This window comes from Apium graveolens, chromosome 7 (genome assembly GCF_009905375.1).
Source record: "Apium graveolens cultivar Ventura chromosome 7, ASM990537v1, whole genome shotgun sequence".
Lineage (NCBI taxonomy): Eukaryota > Viridiplantae > Streptophyta > Magnoliopsida > Apiales > Apiaceae > Apium > Apium graveolens.
The window spans coordinates 269,822,075-269,835,342 of record NC_133653.1 but is presented as its reverse complement, the minus strand read 5'-3'; positions in this window follow the sequence as shown (position 1 = coordinate 269,835,342).

Below are 13,268 nucleotides of genomic sequence, written 5' to 3'. Positions count from 1 at the left end.
ATGTGAGAAATTATTTCATACGCCGGAGGACAAACTGGAGAAACCTTTTGGGACCTGGATGCGTGCATGTTAGGCACAAAACACGCGCTAATAATTCATGCAAGTATACGCGTTCGCAAGTAATATAGAATAATTTCTAGTTCGTTCCCACAGAGATTCAGACTAATTATGTTCAATTAACACTTACTCACCAATGTATGATTACTTCTCAATGTCAAGACAATAACACATAGATTTGATTAACTAATTATTAACTATAATTAACTACGAGAATTAAACACTTAGTTGACACTTGAATTAACAATATTAAACATACATGAGATCATAACTTCATTACTACTTCCTTCAATAGTTATTGTTATTACCCTTAGCATGTAACGGTGATGATATTAATCGAACAACACGAAACTGATAAAAGCCAACTTTCGTTGTACTAATACCATTCTACCAAACATCCACAATTAAGATAGAAGTTGAATATGCATCAATTATGTTGAGATCCTATATGTCTACAGAATTTGACAACATAACGATTTAAGCACAAGTTATTCCTTATGATTACACAGGGCAAGTAAAACGGTTAGAGTTACCCACTAATCATGCATACACATACATGAACCTATGCTAGCATGGCAAGTTCTAAACCTCAAGATCCACCGTCGCATCACAAGAGATTAACACCCTATTTTATATGTTCGCGACACACATAAGACGAATAAGCGCAACCTATACTGAATATCATACAATCATCACACACTAAGATATTAAACAACTAACTAAAGAATTCCATAGTAAATCCGTTACGACCCCATGATCACGATTAGCCCATGATAGAACTCATCGTCTTCATATGAAAACATGATAATAACACACAAAATAAACTAATAAAAATATTTATTAAAATCAGAGTACGTCACAAGAGTAATAAGGTTCAAAGTAAAGAAAACTAGCATCCACCGATACAACGAATAAAAGAATCACAAGAAAACGTATACTTCCTCTTCTTCGTTGCGATGTGCTAAAACGGTCTTCTTCCTTCTCTCCTTGCTCCTTGATTGATACCACGATTCATATGTGAAACGTCTCTGAAAACTACTTATATAGAAGCCCCACAAGACCCATCTATCTCAGAAGTCAGAAGTCCAACAGAATCAGGAGTCTAAAAATCAGTATTTTAATTTACGCCCCTGAGCGGCCACCCAACAATCCTGAGCGAGCGCCCAGCTTCCTGAGCGGCCGCCCAGCCAGGCTGAGCGGGCGCCAACACCTTACTGGAAAAAACTTTATTCTGCTCCCGTTTTCTGCTACGTTCTACTCCTAACTTCCCACTTGCAATGCCAAGCACTCCCCTAGGCTTATTCCTAATGAAATCTCCCCACAAACGCAAGTTATACCCTGAAATGCACAAATACTAGAAAAACGCATTAAATACACAAAATACTTGATTTTAAGACATCAATTCAAGCCATTATAAGACGTTCTAAGTGGTATAAAATGTCACTTATCAGTGCACAACCTCGATGTTGTGTACATACGATGGAAAGTAAGTGGCTGAAACAAAGTAGGTCAGTTTTGGTGAAGGATACGTATGACAACCCGGGTCAAATCCCAAACATTTTTCGAAAATCGGGTCAAGTCCCGATTACGTGTCTGAAATAAGCCGAAGCATACTGTCCCGAGAGCAGTCAACTTGGGTTACGACAAGCCCACCACAGGCCCCTAAAAGATCATGATTTGTTGGTGCATATAATAGTAGCACTTTGCCTTATAAACTGAACAGAAGTGCCAAATCTCCTCGATGTGAGACTGGAGTATTACAAACTCCCCCACTTAAACTCCTGATGTCCTCGTCAGGCCCGAACAGACAGCCCATAGGACCAAGATCATACCTCTCTAGCCATTGTGGGATAATACCGGCTGGCTTCGTGTCCCCACCTCCAGACCTCTTGCCATTGTGGGATAATACCACCAGCCTTCGTGTCCCCACCTCCGGCAACTTAACGCATCAAGCTTTCGAGAGTCGGCTCTGATACCATATGTGACAATTCGGGTCAAATCCCAAGTACTTTTCAAAAATCGGGTCAAGTCCCGATTACGAGTCCGAAATAATCCGAAGCATACTGTCCCGAGCGCAGCCAACTTGGGTTACGACAAGCCCACCACAGGGCCCCCAAAAGATCATGATTTGTTGGTGCATATAGTAGTAGTACTTTGCCTTATAAACTGAATAGAAGTCCCAAATCTCCTCGATGTGAGATTGGGGTATTACAATACGATAGCAGAGGGCGGTGACAGAACTGAAAGTGCAACAAACACGGAGGGGATAAATCACGTAAAATCAGGAATCAAATTAGATGGTAAGTTGCTCGGAACAACATTATCAGTGGGAGAAATAACAGAGAAATATTAAAACAGATGGCCATTTCTCAAGGTTTGGTATCATAAAATCAGGTTTAAACTTATCCAAAGAAGGCAAGTTTAATGAGATAGACGAAAATGAATTGATTGTTATTGATCCTAAAAGACGTAGAATGGATACTACTCTTGGGATGGAAATAACTGACAGCCCAGATATGGTGTTGGATTCAAGCCCGCAGGAAAATGAAGTCTCAAACAAAAAAAACTTATTTTTGGCGGGTGTTGCATTATAGGCCCGCCATTCCCCATGAGTACTGTAAGCTAGAACTGTTAGGGTATGGGGTCTCCCTGGAAACTTCATTTTCTTAAAGATGTTTGAAAGGACATCTTCGATTAAATTATTTATTTTGGTATTTGCATAATTTAACATAAAATTTAAAACACGTATATCCACTCCAAATATGCATGAATTTAATTGACATAATCAAAAGTGAAAAGCCATATCTAGCAAAATATTTTCAAAAATGTTTTTCAAAATATATTTATATTTTAAATATAAATACAAGAGATATTCCAATTTGCTGAAAATTAAAATATATATTTCTAAAGGAAAATACTCCAAAGCAATGAGATCGGAAATATGATCTTTCTTAGGCTCTCTTGCAATATTAATAAGGCAACAAGTTTGAAAAAGGAATATCAAAACTTGGATATTCTTTAGAAGGCCCGTGCTAAATTTATTTCAAAAACAGATGTTTTTAAAAGGAATAAAATATATATCTTTCACTCCATAAATATTTATAAATCTAAAGATATATTTTTACTCTCTTAGAAATTAATATTTGATAAAGAAATATTAATATCTCATTTTATCCCCCTCCTCATATTTTTTAAAGTAATTTTCTCTTTTATCTCAAATATATTATTTATTAGAGAAAATACTTTTATATACTTAAAAATATTTCTCACACTCTCAAAATAATTTATATTTAAGGAAATATATTCTAAGTATTTATCTTAGCCCAAACTGAGCCAACAAGGTCTATCTGCTTTCATAAAAGATCGTTCATATTTTATTTGGAAACAAACCCTGATTTAATCGTTTTAAATCCAAATAAAATACTTCCACTTGCTAGAAAATCTTGAAACTTAAGATTTGTCACTTAAATGGTATTTTCTATGCATGGTTAAAGTTTCGTAATTTTTGAGAAATTTTGTCCGGGTGTGATTTTTCTAGTTGTTGACTAAGACTTTGACCGAGCGTTTGACCAAGCTACCTTTGATCAAAATTGACCAAAACTTGCAGATCATCATTTTATGATATTTAGGTAATTATCATATTTTTGATTATATTTATTAAATGGTTTTCAAAGTCATTATATTTAATGGTGCTAATTACTTAATTAATTAAGTAATTAATGATTAATTGAAAAAGTTAAAAACCATTATTAAATAATTAATAGTTGTTGGGATTTTTCTTATTTGTCTTATATGCAAGTTTCAAACAAACACACCTTATCATCCATGTCATCAATCCACACCACTCTCTTCATCCATCATTCATTTTAACTCAATCTCAACCACTTCCTTCACCTAACTCCTTCTATAAATAAACACCCACCCCCTACCATTTTTAACACAAGCTAAGAGCTAATTAATTGCTCGGCATTTTCAAGAAGTGTTCTCTCTACACACTCTCTAATATCCAAACTCAAATACTTCATCTCAAAAACCTTCTCTCTTACAAATATATATAATATATTCAAGGTTTTTTATCTTCAAGCTTAGTTCCACCAACCAAGCTCTATCGTCCCAAGCAAAGCTCATCCATACCACTTTCTTGCCTCCCGAAGGGCTGCCCAAGTTCGACCAACAAGCCAAAATCCGGCCGAATCTTCGGCAAATTTTTCCGGCGAATTTTTCTGTTCATCTCTTAAAAGTGGTAAACCTTTTAGCTTTCATCCGAGTCTTAATTGACCACTCTTAATATTCATATAAGAAACTTAACAACACCTTCTCTTCATCTCTACAATCTCTTATATAGAATAACTTAAAGAAAAAAAAATCCGTACAAGGATTGTTTTCTACAAATTATACACTTATAAGCACGAAGTGATAATTTAATATAACGCTTGGTTTATATTCCTAATAGCACCTTTAGTGTTTCGTGGGAATTAAATTACAAAGCTAGCATTTTATTCTTTAAACTTAAACGCACTTACTTTGGCCATATATTGATATATTTGTTATAATTGTTTAACATGACTTAAGCAACTTCCCTTACTAGCACCTTTAATGTTTGGTGGGAAAAACTTAAGGCTTATATTATATATATACATATTTATTATATTTAGTTAAAAGATTTAAGTGAATTCCCTTACCGGCACCTCTAGTGTTTCGCGGGAAGATCTTAAAGCTTTTAAGTAAATATAAGTATATATATAATCATATAAGAATTAAGCGATTTTCCTTACTAGCATCTTCAGTGTTTCGTGGGAAAAACTTAAAGCTTATATTGTATTATATATATACACATAAAAACTGTGCTAATATAATTTAAACTATGCTCTTATATATTGTGATATATTGTGTTTAAATTACGCATCTTTTATTCTCTCGTCCAAATATTTTATAAGTGCAAATAGTTAAAGAATAAGTGTAATGTTCTCGATTTATAAAAATTTACACACGACTATATTAAACGAAAAATTATTTTATCAAATATCTGAAAGCTATAACGCTTCACCAATGACTTGATATATTTATTACTTCGGAAATAAGATATATTATTCAAAACGAAGTAAAACTAAGTATACTTTAACATTCACTTAATCTAAAGAAACATATACATTAATATTCCTTTAAGAATATTTGTTCGTCGTCCGGTCTAGTTAAGTGTATTACTAGTCCAAACTCTTTTTATCTATAACGGGTATTGTTTCGTAGATATTGTTTTCTTCGTTTTGCAGTGAGGTGAAGTATAGTGAGGTGATTCTCGTTCTAAGACCCAAGTCCTAGACGTAATAACGAGGAGTTAGTAGTCTTCGCACCGTGAGGAAGAGGAAAGACCAAAGACCAACTACTGAGATCCAAGACCGGCAAAAGCTTAGAAGGACAAAGACTACACCAAGGGTTCTACATCAACTTTGAATAAATAACAGAGTGTTATTGTCTAGGATAGGTTGTGTAGGTTTGCACATTTATTTTGAGGTGGTAACCCGGAGTTAAGCGCCAAGAAAAATATTTGTGAGGTTGTAAATGCTTCTCCGTCTACTTAAGGAGCAAGGTTATTTTAAAGGAAAAACTTGGGTCCTGGAGAGGAGTCGGGGACTGGACGTAGGGGTGAGCGAATCTATTAGAGGTTGCGTCATCGCGAACCAGGATAAATCTGTCGTGTGGTATTTTCTTCCTTGTCTTTTATTTTCGCATATATAATCTACATCGGTAAAATATTTAAAACGGGATAAATATTTTTAAAACGTCATAATAATTTTTAAATTGGTAATTAAGCTATTCAACCCCCCTTCTAGCTTAAAATAGCCCTTTAACGGGACCTAACAATGTTGTACGTCAAGAAAGACCTTCATTTATTTTTATGTGAAACGTTAAGTAGCAAGGAGAAGATGGAGTGGGTAAGATCTCGTTTAAATTTTTAGGGGATGGTAATTTGGGAAGCAAAAGGTCGAGGTGGGGGTTTGGCTTTTTTATGGAGAGAAACATAACATGTCACTCTTCTAAGCTTTTCATAAAATCACATTGATGTAGAAATTCATATTAAAGGCGTCCAACCTGGCTTTTAAGGCGAATGAAACAGGAATCTGAGATGCAGAACATGGGATTAACTGAGAAATTTGGCTCGAGATGCTAATTTGTCTTGGTGCGTTATAGGTGATGTGGACAATGTAGCTAACTAGGAGGAAAAAAATGTGGTGCAACATATTCACAAGGCCTAATTGATGGTTTTAATAGAGTTCTTAATGACACTAAATTGGTTGATTTTGAGTTATATGGTCATCCATTTACCTGGGAAAGAGGTCATGCTACAAAATATTGGATATAAATCAGATTAGACAGAGCTTTGATCACCCCCTACCTAGGATAATCTGTTCCCATTAGCGACACTGTACAATTTGGAGGGATCCCCCTCAGACCAAGTCCAATAATTAGGCTAATAGATAAAAACATAGCCTACTTACGGCTGACAGCAGGAAACTGCAACAGTGTCTAAGGCTCTGAAAGTGTTTTACTCTTTTTGCGAGACATAAACTCATTATTTTGTTATGGTCCCAGAAAATTGCTCGCATTACAATTCTTCTTCTGTAACATACTACCACTGGAACTCAGAGTTGGATTTTTTTTTTCTCCTTTACTACAGTAAAAATATCACAACCACAGAATGTTATTGGACTGACTAAGTTTGAGCCATAAAACTGAAAAAATAAATAAAAAATAATGAAAAACTATTCTCTACATCTATTGTTATTGCACTTTCTCTTCACACCCCGAAAATACCGATTCAACGTGTTTTTCACAGGCTTGGTTTTCCCCTTAATAGGAAAAAGGGATGTATATCATCCTGACATGACCTTGTTTACTGTGTGCACATGCTCCTCAGTTTGGTAGCCCCCTACATGGAAATAACAAAACACTGCTAAACAAAATAGCCAGCGGGAGTGATAAAAAGCTTGCTCACACATAACATTTATTATAAACCTATTCATCATTATACATAACATTGATTAGAGAATGATATTTATACTGAATATATATTATAGATATAAACTGATACTTTTCATTGATCATGACAACCAAACAAACAAGCTCCAACTTAACCAAAGAATCAAGCAGCTTAAAGGTATGTACGTCCTACAGTTTGAAAGCACCCACGGGCCATCCAGAAACTCACATACACACACACACTCACGGATAACAGAGAAAAGAAGTTGCAGATGAAAAGCAGAAGGGAAGCTGTAGATCAAAGGGAAGCACGAAGAACAGAATAAAATGAAGACGAAGGAAGACTAAGCAACTTTGCACAAAATATCAAATAACCCATAAAATATGAAAAAACTGAGGCAAGACCAGAGAAATAAAGTTGGTAGAAAAGGTTGGTAGGCCAAAGTAAATACCAAACCAAATCCGAAAGTGATAAAGGTGTTAACAAATCAAATGAGATGGTACATAATTAGTAGCTGATGAGAAGTTCCAGTTGATATGAAACTAAATGACCTCACACACAGCTGCCACTTTATCACGTGCTCGAGGCAGCAACAAACGTCAGCCGAGCACGTCACGACGGAGGTCATCAAGGAGGAAGCAATACGGAGAGAGATGGGCAGCTTCCAGACCGTATAAAGAATTTGATAGCGTATTCCTCGGTGCCGTTTTGAGCAGAAGAAGGTGTAAATAGAAGGAACAACAGAAGGGCAAGACAGTAATTTTACACCTATTTTGCCTTCAGGCTTTATAATTTAAGTAGATAAAATTGTGAGTTCAAAGTTGAATTTTCAGCTTCAATTTACTTGAAAGAGATTCTAAGATATCACAATCTTAATCACACCCTCAACTAAGAAATAAAATAAACATTATAAATAAACGGTGTATCCCACTTATTTTAAGAAGTATCCTTTTCTAGTATAAGACAAATTTGACTACTGCATTTGTCTATGCTAATTTAGAATACTTCACATGACATCCGTTCAATTTTTATGAAGTGTCATAATTAACCTTAGTTTCAGTTCTTCTAAAATCCATCTAAACTTTTTATAGGTTTTTTCATGTGCACACTGCAATACATGACAAATTGTTTGGATTCTTGATATTTATTTCTTGGAATTCTAGAGTTTTGTCTGTGTTGGAAAATGTGGGTTTTAGCCCCATATTGTCGAGTCATGTTTGAGCCATACTTGAGTGAGCGAATGTTGTGTGTACGCAACAAGTGACGTCTGGAATACGTGTTTCTCCTTGAGAGCTTTTCAATACACTTTGAATTGCTCAAAATGACCAAGAGATGAATGAGATATGGGTATCTAAGGATTATCCGTTGAAAGTGGAAATGTTGCTAAGAAACCTTATATCCCACATTGAAATAGAAAAGGGGCTTCCACTGCTTTATATAGCACAACATTCTAGTAGTGTCTGAATGTGTTACTAAAGTATTGTTCCATCCTCTACGTGTGTGCAGAGGACACTCTAGAAGCTTGCAAAGGCCGCGTGAGCGACGTGCGGACACGAATGTAGCTTAATATTGGGTCGTTTAATCACGAACTAGTTTTGCTAATTCTTATTTCCACTGGGCTTGGGATTTAAATGATTAATTTATTTTTTGATACGGATAATTATAATTTATTTGAAGGAATATTAATTTGAGGCGGTTTTGGATTAATAATTAATTAATTTGAGGCAGTTAATTAATTAGTGGAGTAGCACACAAGTTTTGATATATATATATATATATATATATATATATATATCCTTAAGTCGTGGGGTATTTTAATTCGAAACCCTAGCCGCTCTCTCTCTTCTCTTCTCTATGGTGATAGTCTTCTTACTCGGTTCAAGCTCGCTGATAGTGATGCCCTGCTTCACTGCAACTCATTTTATCCTGGGAGGCGATTCACATATATATACGGTGAGGGATAATACGCTTTAAGGAGACAATCACGCATTGTACTCGGGTTTTTGGGTTCCTGTCTCCTCTCTCTTTGCTTTTGTTAACTGTTTTATACACGATTTGTTATTCACACACACTAAAACGATTTTTATATTTCTAACTTGTATTTCGCAGATTATACAACAGTCTGTTGTGACAGTTTAAAATTTGTCCAAATATATATATCGTGAACTACTATAGAAATGCTAGACTTTGTGACACAATATATCTTTTCACAGGGTTGTTAGCCCGAGGACCTTCATAACAATACGGTTTCGTGGCATTTGTTATAGCATCTGTATGACTTCGAAAACAATCATTATATATGTAAATTTATTGATATACATACTAAGTTACTAACTAACAATTACACTAATATAATTAAATAAAAAGCCATTAGTTATAAATAAAATATAATACCAAATTACCAAGTTATATAGGTTAATAACAAAATAACTAATACACAAAAGGTAAAACATAAAATTATCATTAATTCAAAAGATGTAACAGTAGCTAGCAATAGTAGCAGTAGCAATATCTGTCAGGCAATAGCATGCTAACATCATGCAATAACTTTAAAGGAAATCATCAAGCACCATACCTTCTCAAACGCCACTTTCACCTCCATTAAGCCTACTACTTTCGTGTGCAACAGGTTATTCACCGTAATCATCAATTTCTTCATCATTTTGGAATATCTTCATCCTCTATATCCACATCAATCTCCTCATCACATCTGATTCAGACTCATCTTACTGAAATTATGTTCCTTATTACATCTCCGAAGATGAAATATTTTCATTACATTTACACCGAGTATATTTAAGATCACCCCATCACCACGAGCAGAAGACATTTCGCGGCTCATTTGTATCTGATGCACTATTTGCATCATCCACATGTAACCAAATAAGGTCATCAGCAGTTCATTCATTTTCACATTTCAAGTCCTCAAGTCCTCAATGACTAATGAATTAAAACTCTTATTACAACTATTTGACACATAATTAATCAAACATTGTTGTTATCCTTCGATTACATTATACTAATACCAAGCCATTCAATCGCTTCCATTTTAATATATTTCTCCTCTTCGTATGATTAATATATGAGAAAGAAGCAACAAAGTTGATCGAGATTGACTTAAAATATTCAAAAAAATTCATACAATTATTTTATAGGTAATTGGTACTTAAAAATTAGAAGGTAATCCAATTTAGTTCACATCCCGAAGAAAACTAAGTCTAATAAATTCTTTTTGCAAATTTTGAACTTCTTTAGTACGTTATGCGTACCCGCTTCATTAATCAACAAATTAAATGAAAATTTACGTGATGAAAGATCTAATATATAAATTATATATAATATTGATATGTCTAGTTATGCATATTATTTTAATTATATTGCATTTTCATCTTTCAAAAATCAATTAGTATTTCTCTTGTAAAGTTGTTCCTTTGATTATCGTACTCATAAACCTGGTCGATTACAGTAAATCGCAAATCTCTATCTAACACCATATGTTCAACAATATCATTGAAGTCTTCACGTAGAGTGAAAGTATAATCAATAGTGTCCCTTTGTATATCAAAACACTTTCAGGCTTTAAAAATAAAGCAGCTCCGTACGACTTTGTTCCCGTATGATTATTCTACCTCATTATAATGATTCATGTTAATTTTTTTCGATTCTTTTTCTGTTATGAAATGATTTTGAGATTACGTCTTTAACATGCTACATCACAAAATGTATTTTGAATATTAAAGGTTTATAATCACCATCAATAATATTTAATGCTTGTTGGAGAGGCCGTGAAGTTATAATGCAATCAAAATGCATTCCATAATTTAACAGAAAGCACAAAAGACTCCACCTTTTGTCCATTTAATATATTGGACAATTGTGACTCCTTCAAATCACCACTAATAAACAACAGCCTAGAACCTAGAAAATTGTACAAACATTGCAAAAATAAGAAATGAAGTGACAAGCCCGGTAGCTCCAGGTCTTACAAGGTCCATTTGATTGGTTTTTTCTGTTATGAAATCGAGAATCCTACCATGCCTGTAAATTATCGTAGTGATCCTTCTTGCATTTGTACTAATCCTATTGAATTCTTTGATTCCCCAATTTATTCCATCATAGTATCGATGCAATGGGTGATACATGAAGTCCATCAAAGTCCTGAAAGCCGACACTCAAGTATGTGACCATCCATCTTATAGTTGGCAATGGGTGATATATGGAGTTTTTGCATTTACTTCGTTATTTTTTGAGTTTCATTTATATCATGTCTATCTTTAACAATGTCTTCAGAATTTTTTCTCAACATTTGCATGATTGTTTTGCACTTATTTGTCGAGGGCTCTAGCTTGAAAATTTTCAACATCAAAACAACATTTTTTTTTAACTTTGTAGCTATACCAGAATTTTGACATTTTAAAGAAGTCAAAATCTCTCACAGAAGAATATTATTCATCCTGCTCCTGCACATGATCTTCATTGTCGTACTCGCCACAATCGTCAAAGTCTAATTAAATTATTTTTTCTCAGAATATATTCAAACATCTCTTTTCTTAACTCTATTTTTTATCTTTGGACAAATTAGAATGTCTCCAAAACCTCCAGCAAGATGTTGTTTTACCTGGTTAATTTCACTGATCATTTGTCTTCCACATAAGATACATTCGACAAAGTCTCTCTTTTTATATTCGGAAAAAAAATATATTTACATCCCAGATCACTTAAATTCTTGGTTTTCTTTTCGAGTCATCTTTAGAATTAATTTCATTAACACTGTGGGAATTTTCCATATTCTACAGATGACGCATAACAAAGTTCACATCAATTCTCTTTAAAAAAAGAATAATAAGATATGAAGTGAATTAGAAAATGACATGTCATCTGGAGAAGAATTAACAAGGAGAACTACTTTTTTGTGCGGTGGTAAAATTTTTGGGTTTTTTTCATCCTTTTGTATGCAATTAGTTAGTGGACCCTGTCAAGCCCAACTTTTAAAAAAAAATATTAATAACAATTTTGTGACATCTTGTGACGTCCTGTAACCCCTAAGTCTCCCTGTGACGACTTGAGATGCTCGATTGATACACGTTGACAAGGCGATAATGACGTTTTAAGCTTTTTTTTATGCCACACGGACGTCTAATGAACGTCACATGAACATCGTAACAATCGTTCCTTCATTGCTGAGACACGATATAACTAAAGTGAGTTCCATTTTGTGATACATTTGAAATGACTTGTCGACAATTAGTTTGACTAGTCAACATTTATAATTCACGATGTAAATTTTAGAGTCTGCTACATGTAGACTTCTTGATATAATTATCAGAGTTTAATTTCTAGATATTGTTATTACAATTAGGATTTTATGAGATGACTTATTAGAGTTTCCTATATGACGACTTTACAACATAATTTTATTGGCTTTGCTATACATTGACTTTATGATATTAGCGAACTTCTCGATATAAGTTTATTTAAGACTTATGGACATGTAAACTTCTAGAAACAATTATTTTAGACTTTGCAATATCATACATTAGTAGATTTTTTCACACTTTCTATAATCACCTTAATTTTATTCTAAATATTATTTCATTCATGGACATATGCATACATTCAAGAATTGGGTTTTATATCAAGTCGGCCACCCAATTCGTAAAAATATCTCACATAGACCACCATTTTCAACGACGACTCATTTAAATCATTGAAAAACTAATATATATCACGCCGTTATATTAATAAAAAAGTTAACGGTAATGCTGATGTGTCTGCTGATATGGCGTTGAATAAGCAACGGCTAACTTGATTGACTTCACTTTGACCCCTGTATATATAGCAACCATACAAACACAGTGTATGTATTAGGATTCTTGATAAAAATTATAATTTTCTCTTCAATTTATGCATAACTTTGTAAAAAACTTCTCACAATATCATCATCTTCCCTCATAATCGTAAACCCCCATGTCTGCTTTGTCAAACTCATCAGTTGTTAAGTCTGATAATAACTTGATTTTTTTGTTTTTGTGGTATGAATGCTCGAGTACTTACGTCATGGACTTCCAAAAATCCAGGAAGACGTTTCTGGAGTCGTGATAAAAGCAAGGTAAATGGAGACGTTTTTTGTGTTTTTATTTTTCTTTATGTTTTATTAATTTTTTGCGTGTTTTTTAGGAGGATAAAAGTTGTAGTTTTTTCTTGTGGATGGATGAAGAGTTCTGTGGTAGAG